Below are 22,783 nucleotides of genomic sequence, written 5' to 3'. Positions count from 1 at the left end.
ATATAACCCCATTTAGCTGAAATTTTCTATGAGCACAATATCAATTATAATTATATGAACCGAGAAATACAAATTAACCCCATAAAATGTTAGCTTAGGACAATTACAATTTTTGCTTATTTAACTGAGGATAAATATCTTCACTAGTTCACTGTAACACCAGATGTCTTGTATAACATAATGTTGTGTCCGACTTGAATTTGTGAACTGGGGAATTTTATATTGGCTTGCTAAAATTGTTGTGTACTTTGCTTAAGTTTATGGTAATGGAGATATTAGCCGCTTTATGCTCATTGCAAGCATCCACCATGAACTAAAACTTGATTTGTGGTCTTTTTCTGTAGTTTGTATTTACAATCAGAGATCACCATCTTTTTACTAAACCTATGCTGCAAAAGTAGTTTTTTATTTTGGAATGTTTAATATCATTAACAATTTGGTTGCTATGTTCTCATGGAGGTGATTTCGTTATGCTTTTGAATGTCGCTTCTGACGAGAAGATTTTACCAGCCACATATGGTGAATTAAGGCCTCCTCTCGGGAAGCATCATTTGAAGGTACATCCTCACTCTACGTAATGAGTTACTGTAGTTTGGCTATTTATTTATTATATTTTCAGTTGGAAAATATAGCTTGGTTACAATCCAAAATTGATACTTTGGGCTTCTGGAGAATTGGTAGACCCCCTCTAACCTATTATTAAGGTTGATAATATGTAGACCTAAAACCATTCTTCAATCTTACAATATCCGAGTAGAATACAGTAAGTTTATGATGTAATCGAGTGGTTATGTTTTGATAGCTTCAATGAACTGTCAAACTCTCTATTAAAATTTTCCAGCAAGCACCTCACCTAGATCAACTAATTATAAGCAATTATCATGTGTGGGGAGACGTCCAAGAGAAAGAGCTGAGATTTGTTGGTGTTAATTTGCACAGGATGTTTTCGAAACTGAAGATTCCCATGGGAATTCTGGATTTGCTTTCAACTAGTGAGTAATCATTTACCCAAGGTTTAATTCTATATATGCCTAACTAATATTCAATGAATTATGTTATTTGATAGAGAGTAGTCTTTCTATTTTTAACACCAATTTCTGATGGACTTTTGATTGGAGTTTTGGCATGATATTTACCATTAGAAACTTTGTATAACTTGTTAGTATATCATAACAGAGGTGGAGAGGAATATTCAAACCAATTGATATTCACAGTTGATTTAATTGTTTGGGTCCATACATATATAGATGGTGTCTGCACTTTAATTATACGTCTTTGCTAATTGCTGTTTCAGAGTCTTGGCTAGAGATAATGAGTGAGCGATTATCGCTCATCTATTGAACTTTCTTTTATGCGGTAATGATAATCTCATTATCTGGTTTGCTTAGTAATTGGGTTATACTATTGATCTTTCACCTCATTCTATTATTCATAGAAATTTTGGTGTGTTTGCGTTGTTGTTAAGGTGGTGTTCATTAGTTGTAACTCAGTCGAGAAGTTAACCCGTCAGAAATCAGGTTCTGCCCCAGTTTTGGAACCGCCTTTTAACATAGTTAGGCTGTGATTCAAAATCTTGTTGAAACATGAAAAAGTAAGTTCTCTGTGTCTACTTTCCAGCCCAATTGGCCTCATCGCGTTCTGATCCCTGTGGAAAAAGATTTTGTGTTTAGAAGTTTGGTCGGCAGAAAATAGTGTGTCAAAAATCAGTTTTTGTGGCGTACTGTGTTCGAGCCCAATTTTCACATATTTAGAATGAGATTGAGAATTTTTGTAAAGCGTAAGGAAGTAAGTTCTGTGTGTTATCTTTGCAATTCAAAAAGCCTCGTTGGTTTTGGATAAATGTGGAAAGAGTTGTGCTATCCTGAAGATAGTCCGTCAGAATTCTTGTTTGCTGAAAATTAAGATTTTTACCAAGTTCGCGCTATAATTACTCCTCGATAGGCTGGCATTGGGACTTTAAGTTCTACATGAAAAAGTAAGTATATATATCCTAGTTTTCAAATAATCAAGTGTTGTATTATTTGGATGACTGTAGGAAACACTATTGTATTGGTAAGTTGGTTAGAAAACCTACCGTGTTCTCTTTTTATGTGCAAGAACCTATATTGGAAAATATTTCTAGTAATGAACAAAGAGTTTCTTAAACTTTTCTTGGGTGTTTTTTATAGTGTTTGTATCCTACGTTTCGATAGTGGTTTTGTTTGGAACTGACATAAATCTTAAGATAGGTTTAGAGACCCGAAAGTATAATAATAATCCGTTTTTGAGTAATTCTGACTTATAGGTTTATTGTGCATCAGTTTATATATGATGTTTTGAATATGAACGTTATCGAACGTGAGAATAGTGATTATTTTGAGCACGTTTATGTATGGCAATTATGTTTTTGGTTAAGAGCTACGTAAGGCTTAATTCTAATATTGAAAGATTAGATATTTGTGTGACTATCGTGGTTGTGGCTAAGGATATTTGTGTGTTATATTATAATGATTTTACACTATGTAGTTAAGTTTGAATTAATATATATGTTAGTTAGTTTTACTCGTTTAAAATATGCTTTGCAGGATGGTATTATCATATAACGATATAGGTAAACATACGAACATTCTTACAGTTGTGGATTATCATATAATGATTTTGAACAAGGTAAATTTATTTTATTTGTTGGTTGACTTTGATAAAAAGACGCCTCACACTGTATAGAGGAACTAACAGTCATGATATAAATTTTACAATATTTTTAGTAGATTTTAGACGCGCTAGAGAAACTAATGTCTTCCAAAGGAAGAAACTAAATTGTCTCGAGGAGTAAGGGTTACTTAACTGTTCTGGCATTCATCGAGGCAGTTAAGTACTTGGGTTGAGCAATGAGATATATATTTTTATGATTTTCATGTTATGACATGATTAGAATTTATGAAATGTTGAAAATACAGAGGGAGTTCTACCAAAAATTTTGTAGGATTTTCCTATCTCTGTATAGTTTGGGTTTTGCTTGGTTGATCTGTATCACGTCCCAAGTTTTGTAATGATTGTAGATGTCACGTGCCTTTGGTATTTAGTCATTATGAAATTTGGGGTGTGACAATAGCATAATGATGTCTCCTCCATTTATCATTTCCCTAAAAGAGGTCGACGAGGTAAGACATTATGGTGGGACTTTTCTAACTATGATTTTAAAGATCGAAATGGTTTACTTCTTATTTATATGCATTTACATATGATGTTATTTATGCCCAAAAGGATGTGCAATGTAGTTTTAGACTCAACTTGTAGTTTTGCATTGTTCTATAGTTGATAAGCATCAATTTCATATTTTTGCATGCCCTAGGCAACCAAATGGTAAACAATGTAGTATTCATGTAATGCACTTCATGCGAGACATAATAAGCGATCCTTCTCCTTTTCCGTTGAAAGTAAATAAAATACCTCTCACATTTTAACTTAATTTATGTTTGATATCTTTAGCAACTGTGTTTTTAATTAACTTTTTTTTTCTCTATTTTGCAAAATATTAAACTTGTTTCTTATATTCCAGCTAAAAAATCTTAGCCATAAAAAGGCCTTCACCGACAAGGAGATATATGAAGTTCAAATGGATTTTCTTATGTTCATCCAAGAATGCATTATGAACTATCCTCAAGATAAAGATGAACCATAAGGCTGAAGACATATATGTGGGTGATCGAATTTGACGAGATTAGGTTATTTTTTCATTTTTATTGGATTAGGCTAATTATATTTATATGAATTAGATTGGAAATATGTTATTTATTTCATTATGTTTTACGATTAAGTATAAATATGTATTGGTTATCCAATGGGATTGGAATGTTTCAATGAAATTAGCAATGTATATGAGTGTTACTTGAAATTTAATGGATCATATTTAGATATGTAGTTTATTCTGGTGTGTAGTTTATTGTAGATCCCCAATTTTGTGGTTTTTATATATATTCACGTTTTTTTTTCTTTTTTTAATTTTAAAAAAAAAACAATATATACATATCACTGTTTTACCCAAACCGTCATGACTAATGGTACTTTTTATGACTGTTAAAAAGGATTAATGCATAACAGTTTATTTAAAACCGTAAAAAATGATATGATTTGTTGTGACGGTTTTTGAGCAGTTGTTACCATTTTTTTTATGGTTTATAACCGTTAAAAAAGATAAAATGCATAACTGTTTATTTAAAACCGTCACAAATAATATGATTTGAGTAGTTGTTACCATTTTTTATGGTAGAGAGAGGCTAGTTTATAACAAATATTTGTAATGGCTTTGGGAAAAAAAATAAATGACTCTCACTCTGTCACGGTTTTAGAAAAAAAAAACAGTGACAAAAGACTTTTTGTGACTGTTTTTAATAGTGATAATTTATACTTTGTTTTGAATCTAAAAAATGCTCAATTCAACAGGTCATCGACTGGTGGTCTCTCCAACTTTGCAAAAAGTTCCCAACTAAAAAAGAAACATGTCTACTATCTGCCAACTCAAAGGTGAATTATTTATTTCAAATTATTGTTTCATATCTATTTTGTGGTTGGTCTCACATTCTTATTATTTTACGCGCTCAATGTCACAACATATACTGGAAGAAGGCATTGCAAAAATAGTGGACACAATCGACTTGAATTGCAAAAATTTAGACAAGTTTTTTTTGTTGGATTCGATATGTTTTGATGGTTTATTTTCTTGTGTTATTTAGCTATTACCAAATTTGAAGTAGGAAGCAGGTCGCATTTAAAACAATACAAAATTATAAAAGCTTTTGCTACGCTAAAAGTGTGGCCGATAACAAAAGCAATAACTAGCAGACCACTTTTAGCCATGTTTGAAAGCGTTGCCAAAGCTTGAATGCTTGATATTGAATTGAAACCTAAATCAATATATTGACCAGAAATTGATTGGGTCAAGAGCATAAAAAACGTACTTCATTGATTAGGCTATTTGATTAGGACTGCTAAAAACAAAAAAAATTGATTATGTTCTCCTTTAATTGTAGTATAACCATACTACATTGGCGTATAACCAAACCACATTGTCTATTTAAAGAACATGCATAAGAAACCAAAATCGATAATGAACTAGAAAGATTGATGGCACTGTAAATATAAGTAGTACATTACAAGATACAACTATGGTTAAACCGAGTTGCAGTGAAGTCTGACATGAATGTGAGAATGGAATAATTGCCGAAGGTTGGGATTCTTTTGACAAATAGCAACTTCTCTTCACTGAAATCGTACAAAAGGATACTGTCGTTGCATTCAAAAATTGCAATATTTTCTGTGGGTAGGTCGATGAAATATGGGTGACGGTAATGTAGTGAATACAATTTGTCCAACGAATACGTCCTCGGTTCACTCCACAACCTATTGTTGTAATTATGTAAAACCCTAAGTTCTAATTTCTCAGTAGCATTGTTCTCCTCACCCCAGAACCTAAACATAATAGAAATAGTACCATTAAATGAAAATAGTTTATACGACTTTGGTGGGGATTTAGTTTGCGGTAGCCCAATCCTCGTCCAAGATTCAAGGGCAATGTTGACCTCACCTCTTTTTGTGTGTAGATGAGATGTGGAATATGGATGATATAGGTAGATGATGTAGATGGATGATGGTCGTTGAACAAAATAGAAGCGTGTCAAAACCTAATTATCCCTCAATAAGTAAAGGATGAGTAGGGTATCGTTCCACTTTTAAGTGTATGTTTATATGAATGACAGGACTAAAAATTGTATGTTTATATGTATGTTTATATTATAGATATTGTAGATTCTAATGCTAAACTAAACTAAACTAAACTATTAAGAATTTATAAGAGAGGGAATTCAAGAGATTAGAATCCGCCAATACTTTTGATCTATGACCTTCTGTTTCATGGTTGTTCTCACAAGTAGACTACAATTAGACAATCGAGCAAGTGTCGACGCCCTCTTAGACAAAACATCGTTAACAAGTAACTCTACTTAAGGTTGTTCCTATGTTCATGTTACTAGTATTTTCTTTCCTTTTATGTGAGCTTGGGCAGTTATTCAATGAATCACCATCTAAAGCAAACACAAGAAATACTTCTCTTACTCAAAAAACTAGACAACTAGAAGAAAAGTAGAGAATAATAGTATAATATTCAATTACAATAAATAAAACCCTACTCTAGCATTATATTCAATTGCAATAAATAAAAGCATGTCACTAGCAAATATTCAATTACAATAAATAAAACCCTAAACTAGCATGATATTCGATTGCAATAAATAAAAACCTTAATCTATACTTCCATCCCCTGGTCTGGGCAATGGAACTAATAACTAAAAACATAAAGAACTAACCTGATTGAAGAACACCATGAACCAAAAGAATCATTAAACCTTAAGCACTGGCTTCATCTCCTCCCTTGAAGGAGAAGATTAGTCTTCCATAAAGAAGGAAGAACATGAAGAACAAGAAGAAGAAGAGTCGAAGAACATAAGACTAGAAAGACTAATTTATTAAGACTCAGCTAGTTAAAACTGATCTTTTATTATTAATCTCTCTTTGCCTCAAGTTCTGGAGACAAGAGTATAAGTGAATTGGCTATACATGAGGCACTTAGGTCCTCTATTTATAGAGGTTACAATGAGCTCTAAAAGCATTCCAAACCGTCATTTGTTTCCTAATACAAATAAACTTCTTTCAGAGTCCAACTTCGTCTCCAAAACTAAGAAGGAATTGGCTACAGTGTCGATTCATACGTCTGGACGTACTATTCATGCTTCTCAGACGCAAGCAATGTGTCTGGACGCTCGATCCATGTGTCCCAGACGCGTTAGCCGATTTTGCCTCTTCTACTCTATCATTCTATCATCTTTTGTGGGCTTTGGTCTAAGCAACGAATACTTTGGCCTTGGGCTTCCAAATAGGCTTTAAAATAGGTCCAAGTCACAACTTTAATAACTCTAATTCCTTGGCCTTCTCCATGATTGTCCACGGGCTTCCCATGTGATCTTTAATGCTCCGAATTGCTCCGTTTTACCCCTTTTTCTCTAATATTCCACAAAACTCTCTCTTTGACCTGTAGAATTATAAAACATAACTTACAAACACTATTAGTCTACTAAGATGGCTAAACAAGAGGCATAATCGAGGGTTAAATTGCACTTTTTGAGCAATTATCACAACTCCCAACTAGCCTTTTGCTAGTCTCTTAGCAAATAAGATAAAAAATAGATAAGTGATCAAAATCACATCCTAATAACAAAATTAAAATCCTAACTCACTTTCGCAGGCATCGCGATTGCATTTACCATATGCAACAAGGCTTTAAACCTTTAAGTTCCCCAAAAAGGACGAGTTATAGTCTCGTGAGGGTTTTTAGGTGATATACCCACAAAATCAATCAATAGGATGTTCAAGAATGATATTATTTTTCAGAGAGAGAAATTCCTTACCCACTTAGTGCTTACTCCAACAGATGGTCTCCATTGTTGACTACATTGCTACAAAGACTCATAGATTATGATGGGAGGTAGTAAAAATTGACAAAAATTCTCAATCAAGGCTTATGTGTGTACTAAGTCAATCTCCTATACTCTCCTATCCAAGAAACGGAATCCCTAGTTTACCTTTAGACAGATAATCTCGACTTTCAATCATCACCGGTCATACTCTTAGAAAAGAATCTCTCAGAAGATAGTCTACTATTTTACCTCATGTATGTGGGGAAAAGAATAATGAATACTAACATCCCACATACTACCTTGAAAAACGGACTTATGGATGAAATTAGTCTCATGGAAAGAATGTCAATCACATATGAAGTGTCGGGTCCTTCACTTTAGTATCCTCTCACCTATTCTAGACTTCGTACCATACTGTAATGATAAGTCATGGGTTGTAACATGGCTTAGGTATTGGCTTATGAAGGAAAGGTAAAAAGGATTCAAAGGTTGTTTCTGAAAAACACTAAGGGTTTTGCTTCATTATTTAGAAGATTTCTTCAAATTCTGTATTGCAGAGAAAATTCTTCCTTTGTCTTAGATTTTCCATCCATTCTGTTCAACTTTTTTTTCTTTTTTTTTTAAATATTTTTCTTTAGCTTAGTGGTATATCCTTGATTAGTACTGGATATGCTTGTTTTCCACTAGCTTCTTGCACTTCAAACAGAATGATGGTCTTCATTGTATCTCTCTGGTGTTTCCTTGTAATCTTCCTTTTGTGCTATTTCTTCCTCTTTGTGCCCCTTATATTCTCAAAAACATATGGGTATGGATGATAAAGATTTTGGCTATACTCCTTGTCTGGAGTTGGGTAAAGGGTAAAGGGTAAAGGGTTTTATGAAAGAAAATGGCTTATTGTAAGGCTCAAAAGGGTTTAACATGATGGTCCTACTAGGTGGGATAAAGGCTGAATGGGTTCACTACTTGACTTATCAGTATGATACTCTGTTTTGAATAGACTACAAGACCTAATGGCTATCTCCCCAGTTGATGTCACTTCGTGATTAACCAAATCAACAAATAATGAGACTATATTACAACGACATAAAGAACTGAAAGATGTTGAGTCACTAAGACTCAGATTTTTCGTAAGAACTCTCCAAAGAATGGGTATAAAGCTAAACTCTCATGGGCTAAGTCTAAAAATTCTACTTCCAGTTTACTAGGGGTTTAAATCTCTCTTCTAGCGAAAGTACACAAAACTGACCAAGTACTATGGTGGTGCCTTGATAAAGAATTCTATCAACAAGAACTATGTCCGAGCATAATAAATAGTCTAAGCGGTAATGAAATCAATAATATCAACTATCTATCAAACTCAACACTAAGCAGTATAGAATCTATATCCCAGACTCATCATTAAAATTCATTTTTCTCATGCTACTGATATAGAAACAAAAATATTTTTATTTTTGAAAACTAATTTTCGAAATTCATTTCTCAAGTACTTCTCAAGTACACCCTCCCCCAACTTAACATATGCATTGTCCTCAATGTATAGAAATTAAGTAAATGAAATGAATGGGAAAAAGGGAAGATGTTACCATTAATGCCGAATATCAAAATTAATCCAAAAAATAAGAACATTTCCTTTTACCAAGATTTTTTTTTTTTTGTTAGGTCTTTTTAAGTCAGATCCCTAAGACTATATATCATGCATTATCAATTTGGAGTGAGGAGATCAGATTTTCTAACCTAAATCTGACGAATGTTTGGAGGACGAGGAGATCTCACTTTGTGGGTTGTCAAAAATACTCATTGATATGCCAGAAAGATTGCTAGTGAAGTTGCTTCTCTACTTTGAACTATTTCAGGTCTGATGATTGTGTGATAAGCTTTGTGGTTCCTCTGTGTAGAAGATTGACGAAAATCTTTCTTTCTAACAAGACAATAATATCTGATGTGCCCTTTACCACCACAGTAATGATAATAGATATCTGGCTGACTGCGCTCAAGGTGGGTAGTAGACTGGTTCACATACTTCTCTCGTTCAGACAATGATGGTGTAGAAGAGGCTTTAACAGTGCAATGATTCTTATCAATATGGTCCACTTTCTGCTTCAAAAGACTCATTTCAGTTTCTAGATTCTGTAGTTTTTCCAAAACTTCTTTAAGCTGATTCTCTAGTAACTGATTTTTCTGGGCAGAAGTTTGTTGTTCATCCTGAAATGTAGAGTTCATCTTCTAAAGGTATGATACTCTCTTTACTAATTTTCCATTCTGCTCACTTAAATCCTGAATTTTCTGTAGAGATTCCAAGAACATGGCTAGCAACGCCTTTGTGGTGGGGTTCTCAGGTTCATCACAGTTTTCTGTAGATTGAGCACTCTCAATTGTATCTTCAAATGGGAAGGATTCTTATATCATGCTATCAAGGAAGTACACCTCTCCACCTTCAGCGTCATCACAATGAAATCCATGAAAATCCAGGCCTCCTAGGTGTACTTCCTAAAATAGGTGATTGACATTATTTTCATGAGACTACTTTTATGAAAATCCTGAAATAGGTGTTTGACATTATTTTCATGAGACTACTTTTATTCATAAGTCTGTTTGTCAAGGTAGTATGTGGGATGTCAAGGTAGAATAATTGGAATTTTATCAAAGGCCTCCTAGGTGTCTATCACAATGAAATCCAATGGATAGTAGAAATCGGCTACTTGAACAAGAACATCCTCAACTATGCCTCTGGGAATCTTGGTAGAGCGGTCAGCTAACTTCAATTTGACTTGTGTAGGCTTTAGGTTCTCCAGGCCCAATGCTTGGTACACATGATATGGCAAGAGATTAACACTAGCACCAAGGTCTAAAAGAGCATTACCCGTGAATTTTTATCCTATCTTGCATGATATTGTAGGATTTCCTAGATCTTTAAGCTTGACTGGAGCTTGCTGATAGATAATAGATGTTGTTTGTCTAGCTAGAAACGCTCGCTTTGGAACATTAGCACTTCTCTTTATGTTGCATGCATCCTTCAAGAATTTGGCATATGATGGCAACTGCTTGATCGCTTTGAGAAAGGGGATATTGATGTTATCTTTCTCAAATGCCTCCTTCATCTCTAAAAATTGTTTGTCCTTTTTGCTTTGAGCAAAAAACATAGGAAAATGTGCCTTTGGTACAAACACATTAGCATGTGTTTGCTCTTCTTTCTCTTTGGCATTCTTGCATATCTTGTCTTGGTCATCTTGACAAATGGGAGTGGAAAGGATTTCCCCCACTTCCTTTTGAACTTCATTTGAAATCTTGACCGATTGCTTTGTAGCAATGTCATCATGAGAAGGTAAGTCAACCTTGTTGTCTATCTTCAATCCTGATCTGAGAGTAGTAACTGAGCTGACATGATCATAGAGGTGATCAGTACTAAAAGTTGTCCCAATGTGGCATACATCTTCACTCTTCAATATTGGTTCCAATAAGCTAGGTTGAGTGGCTTGTATCTTTACAGACAAAGCAGTGGTGAGTTGGTCGACCTTAGCCTCTAGAGACTCCATTCTAGAACATTGACTTGCCTGAGATTGCTGGAGATTGAGCTGAGACTGTGCAAGAAGCTCTAGAACACTTTCAAACTTCTGATTTTTTTGTGATAGCAAAGTAATAGCATTCTCCAGGTTGGCAGGTGCGGCATAATTTCTCCTAGGATCAAGCACTAACTCTCCACTTGTATTAGAATTCTGTTGAGAGTATAATTGTTGTTGAGGGACCAACTATGAAGATTGACTTGTCTGTGGAATATAACTTTGATCTTAAGAACCTGGGGGTCCAGCGTTCTGTCTCCAATAATTGCCTTGAAAGTTATTACCACCTTGGTTGGGCCTCTGAAATGAGTTCACATTGTACTCTCCAACTGATGCATGTTGACAGTAACCAGGACATTCTAGAGTTGCATGGGAAGCGTCCGAACAGACTTCGCAATATTAGCTAGCTTCCATGATTGGGAGAGATTTAGCTTGAGACTTGTTGATCTTGGAGGGATTCATAGAGAACTGGTTAAATTTCTTACTCAGAGTTTCAATGTTGGTGGCCAGGCTGGCCAATGTAGACTTCAGTTCTTGATCTAATTGTTCATGGGCTTGGTAACCAAATTGCTTTGGCTCCCCCTCCATTCTAGCTACATCATATCCTCGTTGCTAGTAGTCCATTGTTTACTCATTGGTGGTCTATGAATGACCATGCCTTCTTTACACAGAGATTGGACGTCTTCCTTTTTGCTGAGGAACTGTCTCTCTGTAATTCCATAATCTAGAAGGTCCTTCGCTATTGTCATCCTAATATGGGCAGCGTCCCTTCCAAATTGGACGTGTGCACCCCGCAGCAACTAACTGCATAAGCTAGTACAAAAACACCGCAATTCCATGAATCGTGTTGTTTATCGCAGTCAATAAGAATAATTTCTCATTATCTCTGCAACTGTAACCGATGTATGCACTGAGTATCTTGTACTAACAACCCATAAGGTAGCACTACACCTATCATCTTCAAAGTTGGTAGAGTGTCGAACATTACTAATTCTAAGGAATCATATAAAAGACACTTCCAAGTAGAAAAGTTAAAAACAGCAAGAACCCAGTGTTTGTTCATTCCCACACTCAAAGCCATCATTACTCCTTTAGATTTCGTTGCGTGGGGTACATCACTTTTTTCTGAAACCATATCTCTGAAGAGCATGGTCAGGCTCCATGGCATTAGGGACGCAGTTTCTGAAATCTTTTGCTCTGTAGTCAGACTTCCATCATTTAACTTGCCCTATAGGGTTCTATATAAGGTAAGTAGGGAAACCTGTATAACTCAAAAATTCCAATTGTTAAGTAATACAATTGCTAAAAATATGAGAATGAGGTGGAGAGTGGCATAACTAACCGAAATGAGTGTGTCCGCAATAATAGTGTACTTTCATGAATCTCGCATTTTATACCGAGATTGCCCCTCCTTCAGCTGCCACTTTCTGAGTAATTCCATGTAGATGGAGACAACCTTAAAGGGAAATTAAAAAAAGAAAAGGAAACGGTGGTAAAATAGAGGAAGAGGGTGACTAACTGGTAAGAATCAACAACATATATATATTTTGCAAAGCAGTATGAACCTCATCGTTCAGCCATCCTTGGTGCTTGAGAAAGGAGAAGCTTCTCAGATTTAGTTATAAACCATGTCCATAGCGCCTGACTATGACAGTGGATGCAACAGCCCTGACCCTTCCGTCTTCCTCATACTGGCTCCAATAATGTGCAGTCAGTTCTCCAGATGTTGTGCATTTATCGGTGTTACTAGGCAATTCATTCACTATGGGTATTAAGTAGTTCCTCCCTACCAATGGAATTTCATCAAATTTTGCATGAATTTTGTCTTCACAAATTGTATATATTGCTTCTTCAAGGTCAGAAAATTTGTTCCATTGCCTACTCTTCGAAGTATACCATTGCTTCCCCTGCAGAAATCACTCATCAAAACCATCACATATTCTGTGCGAATGGATGGAAAAATAACTCCTACAGGCAAATTTTATACCAAGATTGGCAATTGTAGATTACAATGTTTAACAGACGCACCCTACAATGTTAACTATTGCAAAATTACTTGTAACTTAAGATATAGGTGTTCAGAACAATGCACAAACCACTTTTCCATCAGTTGTGTTAACGTCTAAATCTTCTTCAATGGTTGTATCCTCAATTTCAAAATTTGTTGCATCTTCAGATGGGTGTACAATATCGTCCGGATTTTGTAAGAGCATATTCACGCCATCTGCCAATGTCATGAAGTCAAGCTCCACTGTATTGTCGACCACATCTAGAAGTTCCCCATGGTACTCAGCAAGTGTGGGAGTGTTGGCTGCCCCATCATTTGCAAACACACGCTGATCGCGTAACTCTTTCTCAAAAAATTTATTCCTCAAAGAGTCCAGTATTTCAGGGTCAAAACTTGTTGCATCTTCGGGTGGGTGTACAATATCGGACGGATCCTGTAATAGCATATTCAAGCCATCTGCCAAAGTCATGAAGTCATGTTCCACTGTATTGTCAACCACATCTTGAAGTTCCCCATGGTACTCAGCAAGTGCGAGAGTGTTGGCTGCCCCATCATTTGCAAATAGCAGAGGATCGGATGTACTATTAATTTCATTCACTATTTGCATAACCATGAACTTTGCCTCTACCACTATCACATTAGATTTTTCAGGAGTCTTTTTTGAAAAGTAAGAAGGCCCTAGCGGGTCACGACTGTTCCCCCCAATCCGCTCGCTACAATATTGGTTCTCCCGCTACTTGCTTGTTGGAATAGACTTTTCTTTGGGATTGTTCTTAGTTGAAGGTTTGTTGTGGTTTTTGGTTGGTGGTCTTGTCTGTTTTCCGCTCTTAGTTGATTTATTCTCACATGGTGCTATTGCCCTCCTCTTTGGAGGCTGAACAAAATCATTATCACTACTATTCTCATTATCACCCCTTCTTTTAGCATAAGGCCCGCTTCCTTTAATTAACTACAACTCTGAAAGTACATATAAATTTACCAAGACACTATATCTGCTTCCAAAAAAACATTTAAGGGATGGGCTGGAGTCCAAGAGTACTTAATTAATTACCAATGGTTGTCGATCTTCTACAGAACATTTTCTTCTTTTCGAACGTTCCACTAATACCTGCAAGGGTTGAATCCAAGGGAAAATTTTATTCATCTTGCATTTTTGTAGTGCAAATGATAACATACATTCAATAACACATAAAATCACCACATTTTCTTCATCATCCAGGACTAAATTTATTCCTGTTTTAGTAGGCACCTTCCTCACTTCCTTAGCAGGCACCCGATTTAAATTCTACCAGTACAGGAGCACAAACATTAGGTTTACTCATAACTATATTCAATATGAAGATACATCGTAGTACACATTACCACAGTTCGTTGCTCCACATGACCACTTCCAGTATTATGAGATTGCTCTAAGAACAACTTTGCAGCCTGGTTTACGACCTGCAATTACGAGATCACAGATGACAAGCTTTGTCAGTACTTAAATTCTCAATATCAATAAAAAGTGCAACACACAAAAATTAACCTCATTCTACTTCTTATGTTCACAAAAAATGTCCAAAGAAAGAAGCTTCTTATCATCAGGTTCTTGCTGTAACAAACCATAAAATTCAGCACCAATACAACAATAAAAATAACAGAAAAACCATCCATCAAATCCAAAGTAGCAAGACTTATAAACCTTTAGCGCCTTCCTGTAGACTCCATCTGCTTGCACCGTCGGAGGAATATGTAACTTACCCAGCACAGTCAATTTCTTGGGGTTATTTAATTTGGTCTCCCAAGTTCTCCCACAGGTGGTTTTCCTAGGGAAACCCACCCAACTTCGAAACCAGGGGAATATCTCCCCATCCACCTGGTGGACATTCAAAGAGGGCACATAAAGGAAAATCCAACACTCGAATGCTAGTGCACACCCATATAGGGTGTGGGTAAACGACTTTTCCGGTTGAACCCAAAATTACTTTTTCATATCTGTATGTAGAACCTCAACACCATCACGAATGCCTTCAAACCTCAGATACCCCCAAGGGAATTTGTCAAACTTCGTCAAATCAGCTGCAATATCAATATGTTTGACATCAATGCCCTTCAAACCGCTTGGCAAGGGGAATGACCCGAGCACAAACAAACGGTTAAGTCGGTGGATGTCGTCACAAGTGTTCGGATTGCTACGTACCGAAACACTCTTTGCTTTTTTCCTTGCTGCCGCAAACTCGATCAGCATAACGGCCCCAAGCGGTGTTGAACGCTTCCTCCTGGCTCTGACTAAAAATACCTTAGACGAAAATCAGAAGGGTCAAACACGTCCATTCTGTAAAACCACTAAGGTGGTGGCTCTGTGGATAGATCGGTAAGGCGGGCCACATCGGAAGGATTGAAAGTCAAATATCGGTTTCCTATGTTGAAAGTCATTGGCAAAATCTTCTTTTCCAAAACCTCAACAATCAAATTTGGGTGGGTAACCAAATGAGTTTTCTCACCGCCTTCCATATCAACTAAATTCATATCAAGGAGAAAACCAAATGGGGACTTTTTGAAATGTTTGGTTTCATCTTCTTTGAATGTGGAAAATAGTTGCTCTTCCAGCATTTTTGGAGAACCTCGACAAGTAACCTTGATGTTTCTTCACGGAGGAGGTTTCGACTTTTCCTTCTTCTTCGAAACAACATTCTTCTTCACCTCCTTCTCTTTCTCCACATAGTTCTAATTAGGCACTACTTTCTTCTTGCCCCCACCCTTTTTCATTCTTCACAAGAAAATTAAATTTTCAATTTCGAACATTGTAACCTAAATATGAGAACAGCCCCTGTGATAATTTCCAAAATTAAAAGTAGTAACGAAATACTCTGTTTCGAATATTCGAGTCAATTACAAATTTTCAATTATAGAAATTAGGGTACAATTAAGGAAAACAAATATGGTCAAATTAACCAATATAGTTCAGTAAAGTTCATACCTTTAAGGAAAAACCAATCAAGTTGTTCCAAAATTTAAATCCGATTTAAACAATAGAAATTTGGGTTGAAATGTTGGTTGAAAAGTTGACTTCAATGTTAAGCTTTCGAGAGAGAACTTACGGAAAGACAGATGGAGAGAGGGACAGAAACATTGCTACTTCTAGTTTCCCCCCAAAAACTAAAGGAACTAAATATTTAGGATTGATGAGGTGGTCCCCATGAAGCAGGCAGAAACTGAGTCCGAATTTGTTAACCACCAATTATGCTGCTAGATTCCATCAGTACTCTCACCAATTAGAGCATTCTCATTATTTTCTAATTAATAATTAAAAGGGTAATTAAAATTATTCAATTTAAAAAGTTTAAAATTAGTCCATCTTCTTCTCCACAATTAAACGAGCTCTCTATTAGACAATCAAGTCTGAATAGTTGTTTGAACAACGAGTTACAACAAAAATGGATACATGAAGGTTTAATTACTGAATCACTTCCCAATGGTCTGTTTCGGGTTCGTTTAGATAATGAGGATCTGCTTCTAGGTTATGTTTTAGGTAGGATCCGAAGTAGTTTTATACATCCTGTTTATATAGTCTTTACAATTACTAATTATGAATCTAGGTAGAAATAAAATGGATATGGAGGAAGTAATAAAAAGTTATTATCAAAAACTTCGGATCCTTTATACTTAGAATTTGATTCCTATAAACCAAATACTTATGCAACAGCTTAAGAGACATTGTGGACTAAACCAGATTTAACATGGACTAAACATTCTTCTCATCATCCTCTTTCATAAATTCTACAAGGGTATCCAGTGCCGATGCTTCATTGCCAAATCAAAATGAAACATATTGACATCAAAGTTCTTGTGCTCTTATCCTATTTATTGTTAGTTGGTACAATTACTAATTCTTGAAAGCTACCTGATTCGTGGGTTGGTGTTTGAGCGGTTATGCTTGCCAATATAGCCTTATTAGGACTTCTGACAGTGTTAAGTATCAACAAAATATAATTCTTACCTCAGTTCTTAAATATAAGGATAAAAATTACAACAGTATATAAGATAAATGTGAGTTAGTTGCACGTAAAATAGACCTTATAGTACATTGTCGCACAGGTAAACTACATTATCGCAGAAAAGAGAAGATATTTGATCTGCATATACAATTGGTTTCGAGTTTTTCCCAAATTGTACAAAGATAATATCACATCCTAGTTCTTCAAGTGTAGCATTCTTTCACCTGTAGTACAAATCATCCATGAGAATAGCCTGTTACTTTTCCCTCAACTGAGTCAACTGCTATGAAATGGTAGCTGCGATAAATAGCTTCATAACCCGCCTACACTACATTGTCGTATACGTAAAATACAATGTCTCACTTAAAATTTACCCACCCCTCCATGTTTTGTAACCAAAAATGTAACACGTAATAATGTTTACTCTTAAATATAAGGATACGTAATTATAATTGCATTTGGGAAGTACATTATACGCATACTTAAAAGTGTTTAACTTTTAAACAAATATTTTCCTTATAATATTTTCATTGTCAGCATCATCATGGTTGTCACCATTATCAACCTTTTCAGCTTCTCCGTCCTGTTAATAGATGAAGAAAATATGGATACAATTAGTACAAATAAGTGCATGAGCCAACACTACACACTCTAAAACTACAAACAAGTAACCTTATGTCAATCTAGAACTTTTGTTAGCCAATGCTTCGTACTCACTTTCTTTAGCCAATCATTGCCACATACATAACCCTTTCTTTTTCACAGGGAATAACAGGTTATTTTTCCTGCATACTCTTACCTTGTGCAATGTTCAAAGCCATGTAAATGCCACTTTTAGTTATGGATTCATTCCTCACATGTTTAAAAGTTCACCTGCATACTCTTACACTGTTTATTGCAGCATCAAAATTGATGTAACAATACATACTATCTCTACCCACACTCAGCTTAAGCCAATTTTGTAATGCGCACTCTGATTGTCCAGACGAATCGTTAGCAGTATCCATGTCTACATTCTGCAAAATCAACATTTGAGCTTACAATAGTTGAGGTCAAAACAATTGAATTTACACTTTGCATAACTTATAAATATTTAAGACAAAAGTAGATAGAATCCTTCGAACACAATAAACCACCCACCCCTTCATCATAAATTTACTTGTTCAGATCAATTGAGATTTCCCCTTCAGACTGCCAAAAAAACAAGGGAAGAAAGATGCATCTAGTATTGCAATCTAACAACCACAATGTACAAACAAAAAAGATAAAAGCATGGAAATACCAATTTTGCAGTAGTTGATGTTTGTACTCCGCAACCGCTGTTATCATCCACCACTGGTGTTCCGAACATTTTGCAGTTGAGAACCACCAACGGACTCATTTTCTAATGAGCTTATGCTTAAGACTTCATTGGGTAGGTGTTCTCCCTCTTCACGTCCTTTTTTAATTTCGACAACATTTTTCTCTGCAATTTGCTGAGATAAATCATTATCATTAGAAAGTTTTGTCTTTTGGGTCCTGGGCTTCTTAGTAAAGGGTACAATCTTCAAACTGGACTTGTGTGTGGTCCTCGCCTGCTTCACTAGATGTTCATGTCGTGTGCCTACAGGTTTAGTTGATGGTTGCCTCTTCCTCAGCGGTTCAAGGTTGTCTGAAACTTGCTTGGTGTCTGATTTTCTTTTCCGTTTGGTAAGACTTCTCCCTTTTGGCAACCTCTTTGCCAATGATTCTGCAAACGCGTCATCACCACAGTCCTCCGGTACCACAGTTTGCCCTTCAGTTCCCTCAACTTCCATAACATGTCTAGTAGCTTTGCTTGAAAGCTCCCATAACATCTCCTCAGCTTTTCGTTTAATCACCTGTCATTACAACATGAGATTCATGCCAACATACATCACTGATACTTATTAGACTAATGGACCAAAGAAACAGAGGAAGATAAAACATTACCTCTGTTTGCATTGCTTGATGAAAAGAAATGTCCAGAGGAACCTGGTTATCAGCAGCTTCTCTCCGTAACAAACAACCCAATCAAAAACACTTTTAATAGAAACAAACAAGGGATCTGTACTAACAAAACAAATTTACAACTTAACCTAAACTGCATCTCTATAGACTCTCATTGCTTGCACATTCTGTGGAACTTGTAAGTCATTCACCACATGAACTTTTCTCATGTTCTTCAAACTGGGGTCCCACTTACTATCTTGCATGGTTTTCCTTGCAACTTTAACCCACCCTAGAAACCAGGGGAAAACGTTCCTATCCAATCAGTATGCATCCAAAGAGGGAACGTGAAGGAATATCCACAAGGTGAAAGCAAGTGCACACCCGTCTAGGGTGTGTGTAAATAGCTTCTCCTGAAAACTGTTAAACTGCTTCTCCATTTCAGTGTTTAGAAGCTCCAGACCAGCTTTAATGCCTTCGAAAGTAAGATAGCCCCATGGAAATGCATCAAACTGTTCCAAAGCTTGTGCAATGTCGACATGAAATACACTAACTCCGTTCGTAGACTTTGGAATCAAAAAAGCCCCAACCACAAACAATCTATTCAGGCGGTATATGTCATTCCTAGTCATCTTATTCCTCCGTACTGACTTTGACTTAGCTAACATCCTTGCCGTCAAAATCTCCGTTAGCAAAACATTGTCACAATAACTCCGCCAAAGTTTGGCTGTCTTGAAATACCTTAACCGGAAAGTGGTAGGCACCATTGAATCCATCCGAAAATACCAATTAGGAGGTTGATCTGTGGACAGTCCAATAAGAAGGGCCACGTCAAACTCCTTGAAAGTTAAGTATACCTCTTTTATTTTGTAAGTCAGTGGTAAAATCCTCTTTTACAACACGTTCACAATCAAATTGCAGTGGGCAAGCATAGTATACCTTTTACTGTCAGTCGAATCTACTGTATTAATATCTATCTAGAAGAAAACCAAAAGGTGATTTCTTGAAATCAACCCTTTCATCTATATCAAATGTCGAAAACAACTTATCCTCAACCATTTTCGGACAACATCAGCTGGTAACCTTGATATCACCTCCAGGTCGACCGTCTTCAGCTTTTTTAGGCTTATATTTATACACATCTTTCTTCATCCTAGACAAAATAACATAAAACATAATAATATTTTTCTTCCTAATTTGCCAACATTTTCACCAATCTGACATAGTAAACATTGTTTCCCCAACCAAAATACCTTCTCCACCTCTACCAATAACTACAATAAGATATCTCATGATCAAATGTAATTACCAAATTCGACAATGAAAATAACAAAAGTAGCACTGTCTTATGTGATGTATCACTGTGTGGCAGATATTTATCTATAACTATGGAACAACCTTGTACCCAAATTGAAAGTTTTTTTCAAATTGAGAAGATAAATCATTATAACCGAACACCCACTGGAATAGCCAACTCTATCATAACCTTCCTTCCAAATATTTTCATAATATTACTACATGACAAAAAACAATCTAAAAAAATATTAAACGTCGTGACAAAAATATCTAGGGAATATCATAAACAACAATAGAGAAATGCAAAGACATTAATATGATTTAGTAATATGTCTTGACATTTGACTGTTTAAGATTTTTCCCTTATTATATTTGTCACAATGCTAAACCTTTTACCTAAACTTCACCTAAAACGTAAGGAAATAATTGAAAAGTTGGACATGAAAGAGTTACCTACCTCCGGTGGATGTCCTGTTATAATGATCTATTCTCTCAAATTGAAAGTTTTTTTCAAATTGAGAAGACAGATCATTATAACCGAACACCTACCGGGATAGCCAACTCTATCATAACCTTCATTTCAAATATTTTCATATTACTACATAACAAAAAAAAATCCGAAAAAAGATTAAGCGTCATGACAAAAATATCTAGGGAATATCATAAACAACAATAGAGAAATGCAAAGACATCAATATGATTTAGTGATATGTCTTGACATTTTACTGTTTAAGATTTTTCCCTTATTATATTTGTCACGAAGCTAAACCTTTTACCCAAACTTCACCTAAAATGTAAGGAAATAATTGAAAAGTTTGACATGAAAGAGTTACCTACCTCCGGTGGATGTACAGTTATAATGATCTATCCTCTCAAATTAAAAGTTTCTTTCAAATTGAGAAGACAGATCATTATAACCAAACACCTACCGGGATAGCCAACTCTATCATAACCTTCCTCTAAAAGATTTTCATATTACTACATGACAAAAAAATATCCAAAAAAAAAGGTTAAGCGTCGTGACAAAAATATCTAGGGAATATCATAAACAACAATATAGAAATGCAAAAACATCAATATAATTTAGTGATATGTCTTGACATTTTACTATGTAAGATTTTTCTCTTATTATATTTGTCACGATGCTAAACCTTTTACCCAAACTTCACCTAAAACGTAAGAAAATAATTGAAAAGTTGGACATGAAAGAGTTACCTACCTCCAGTGGATGTATAGTTATAATGATCTATCCTCTCAGATTGAAAATTTTTTGAAATTGAGAAGACAGATCATTATAACCGAACACCCACCGAGATAGCCAACTCTATCATGACCTTCCTTTCAAATATTTTCATATTACTACATGACAAAAAAAGTTCCGAAAAAAGATTAAGCGTCATGACAAAAATATCTAGGGAATATCATAAAATAAAGAAATGCAAAGACATCAATATGATTTAGTGATATGTCTTGACATTTTACTGTTTAAGATTTTTCCCTTATTATATTTATCACGATACTATACCTTTTACCCAAACTTCACCTAAAACATAAGGAAATAATTGAAAAGTTGGACATGAAAGAGTTACCTACCTCCGGTTTATGTACAGTTATAATGATCTATCCTCTCAAATTGAAAGTTTTTTTCAAATTGAGAAGATAGATCATTATAACCGAACACCCACCGGGATAGCCAACTCTACCATAACCTTCTTTTCAAATATTTTCATATTACTACATGACAAAAAAAGATCCAAAAAAAGATTAAGCGTTGTGACAAAAATATCCAGGGAATATCATAAACAACAATATAGTAATGCAAAGACATTTATATGATTTAGTGATATGTCTTGACATTTTACTATTTAAGATTTTTCCCTTAGTATATTTGTCACAATGCTAAACCTTTTACCCAAACTTAACCTAAAACGTAAGGAAATAACACTACACATTTGTTCAGGAAAAAAAAATATGGGAAAATGGTGAAAATATAAGGGTTCCGAAAATATAATTGCATAAATACGAATATAATCACGTCAAATTAAAATCAAAACTTGAAGTGTACCTTCCACTGTAGATGCAAATCGGGTATACAATTTCATTTTCAATTTAGGATTTGAGTTTGGTGTTTGAGGCTTTCTCCCTAAATTGAAGAGAGAAAGCCTCAAATAAGGGATTTCGGGTTGGAGAGAGAAAAGTTCCATTAGCACATTTGGAGAGAGAATATGCGAATCAATTTCCCTTCAAATTAACTTATTTGAGTTACAATTTTTAAATTTTATTGGGTCCCACAAAAATTACTTTTTCTTCAATACGCAGTACTATAAATGCACTCAATGTGTAGTGTTTTGCACCGTCAATTTCGAATCTTTCATCAAAATTGAATAAGAGTAAAACCGGTAGATCAGTTGTTTAACTGGCTACACCAAGTTACCAAATATGTGTTGGAAATAAAGCATTGGTTTTGAATCTTTTGATATTATAGAATAGAATTTGAAGCGATTAATATAGAAAGAAGGAGCACTGAATCTTCTTTCATAATTATTGATT

Source organism: Coptis chinensis, chromosome 3, assembly GCF_015680905.1.
Source record: "Coptis chinensis isolate HL-2020 chromosome 3, ASM1568090v1, whole genome shotgun sequence".
NCBI classification, from domain to species: Eukaryota; Viridiplantae; Streptophyta; class Magnoliopsida; order Ranunculales; family Ranunculaceae; genus Coptis; species Coptis chinensis.
This window is presented reverse-complemented; position numbering follows the sequence as displayed.